Source organism: Bison bison, unplaced genomic scaffold (genome assembly GCF_000754665.1).
Source record: "Bison bison bison isolate TAMUID 2011002044 unplaced genomic scaffold, Bison_UMD1.0 scf7180017864451, whole genome shotgun sequence".
Taxonomy (NCBI): Eukaryota; Metazoa; Chordata; class Mammalia; order Artiodactyla; family Bovidae; genus Bison; species Bison bison.
This window is the reverse complement of record NW_011495013.1, coordinates 8,737,225-8,739,652: the sequence shown is the minus strand read 5'-3', so window position 1 is coordinate 8,739,652 and position 2,428 is coordinate 8,737,225. Positions and strand designations below refer to the sequence as shown.

General features: G+C 46.3%; 1 long non-coding RNA gene across 1 annotated transcript; it reads left to right on the top strand.

Moving 5' to 3' along the window:
* Positions 1–315: 315 nt before the first annotated feature.
* On the top strand, positions 316–1,931 carry LOC105002341. The gene is made up of 2 exons (XR_826939.1): positions 316–607; positions 688–1,931. It is a non-coding gene; the product is annotated as an uncharacterized LOC105002341 (long non-coding RNA).
* The last annotated feature ends 497 nt before the right edge of the window (positions 1,932–2,428 follow it).

Genomic DNA, 2,428 nt, shown 5'->3' with positions numbered 1-2,428 from the left:
CTCCTCCATTGGCTGAACTTCGGCTGAGGGGCCGCCCACCCGCGTCTCTCATTTGACAAAAAGAGTGCGGAGAGAGCTGGTCTGGAGCTGGCAAAGAGGCCCCGCCCCCTGAAGTCCAATATGATTGGCCCCGGCGGCTCGTCCCCGTACCGCCCCTGGCGGGGGCCATGCTCCCGAATAACAGGTTGGACCTGGCCGCTGTCACTCAGCCCCGGGGGTCCAAAAGCGCGTGTAGGGGCGAGGCTGGGGAATTGGTCCACCTTGACCCTGGAGCCCCGCCCTCTGGTGGGCGGGACTGGTGGAGCTGTAGACCAACCAAGAAAGATAGGTCGGCGTCTGAAACAAAGCAAGCGAAGTGTTTCCCAAAGAACTGAGAAGGGGAAGAGCTGTTGGTGCGGCTTGTTCCCGCTGCACTGAGTAGGGGAACTAGCTCTTCTCCGCTGACTCGACGCGTCGGAGTCTCCTGCTTGTCTCTCACGCCTCCGAGCGGCTCTCTACGGGAGCCCAGTCCGCGACGAAGTTGGACTGTGACTTCGCTTGCTGGCTGTTTCCTGCAGCTAGAGACTGGTAAAGAATCGCCGCGTCTTTATTTCCAGCAAACCCTCTGGTGAGGAACAAATTCTTTCTTGCACAACAAGTCACAACAATCCATTCTGTCCTCATTTTCGAAATGCGCTTCTTTTCCAGCGACAACACATTTCCTCCTCCTTCGTCACAAATGGGCTGTTCTAAAGGCTTCGACTGCTCCATGTCGGTGATACACATTTGTGTGCCCGCAGACCACATGCAGAAAACCAACGGCCACTCTCTGAGCTTCGAGCTCAGGCTGACACCTGAGCAAGTCCAGGGCTCAGGTCACCAGCCCTCGAAAGACAGTAAGCGTCAGCTAAGCGAACCTAAGTCAATGACGGCAAGAAGCGGTCCGAAAAACTGTTGTTTGGCTGTTATTTGGCAGAGGAAGGAGTTAGTTTAGATGACTTCTTCTGATCCTTGAGTTTCCTCAGTCAAGAATTCTCACCATTTTCCAGAGTTCCGACGAGTTTTTCGCAAGGCTTTCAAACCAACTCATCATACTCACCATGTTATTGTAGCGGAATAATATTTTGAGATATTAGTGGAGGACCGCCTCTCCTATCCCAGCCACAGCACACAAACACCATTTCCCTGTGTGCAGAAGCCTTGCCCCATCCTGCAGCTAGGCCATTCCACCCTCCCGCCTTAGAGAATGGATGACACTAAAAACAGCTGGTAACCAATGAGTCGTTTGGTTTTAGACTTATACAGCCAAAGCTTTTGAGTTTCAGGGTTCTGAAATTTATGTTTCAAATCAGGGCATAAATATTAAGGCCAAAAACAGCCTATTTGAAAGAACAAGATGAAACCAGTTCCTCCGTCCCACACCACTCCCCTTGTAATATACTCCATCTTTCTTAATCCCTAATGTCTCATTTTGTATCTATTATGCTTCTATCATTCAAATACTTATGAATCACTCCATCTAATAATAGATTCTCAGAATTGAACCTGAATTTATCCACTTCAGGTTCAATTCAGACAAGACAAGAATCTCATCTCTTCATTGGTGACCTTTAACCTAACAGAGCATCAGCTGGGCCCTGCAGAAATGGATAGTTACCTCTGGACTCTGAAATGAGGCATCCTTTTGGGGCAGATCTAATTGTACAAACGTCTGTCCTTAGCCTGAGCAGAGAAACTGCTCCTGCATTCTTTATACCATTTGTGTTTTCAACTTACTCTACACATCTAAGAAGTACTTATAGTTCATCCAAGTTTATAATATTTTGAATATGTGATATTTGTATGTCTTTTTACTGCTTATCATGGTACTTCAAGGGCCGAGACACATGTTTTTTTGCACAAAAATGGACTTGTTATTTGACACCTCTAAATTAAAATAAGACCAAAATTAATTTGTTGTAGATAGTCATTTGCTATATCGATTTATTTGCAGCCAACTATATAATAATGTATTGATATATTAATATTAATCTACATGAGGCACCTGCCAGCTGCTTTGCCCCAACACCCAACATTGTCCTCTGGCACATAAAAATGTACAGAATATACAGCCTTTGTTGTATACAGCCTTTCAGTCGGGTCCGTATGATTATTTTTAAAGAAAAAAAACAGATCTAGAGAGTAATTTACACAGATGTTTATAGTGAGTCAGCTGTAGCCTGAGGATTGGGAGGCAAGCTCACAGTCTGCTAAGCCTCTCTGGCCCACAAGTCTTATGAATAATAAAACAGATATAATGAAGTGACTCCATAGTGAAAGTGTTAGTTGCTTAGTCGTGTCCTAATCTTTGCGACCCCAGGGACTGTAGCCTGCTGGACTCCTCTGTCTGTGGGATTCTCCAGGCAAGAATACTGGAGTAGGTAGCCATTCCCTTCTCCAGGGGATCTTT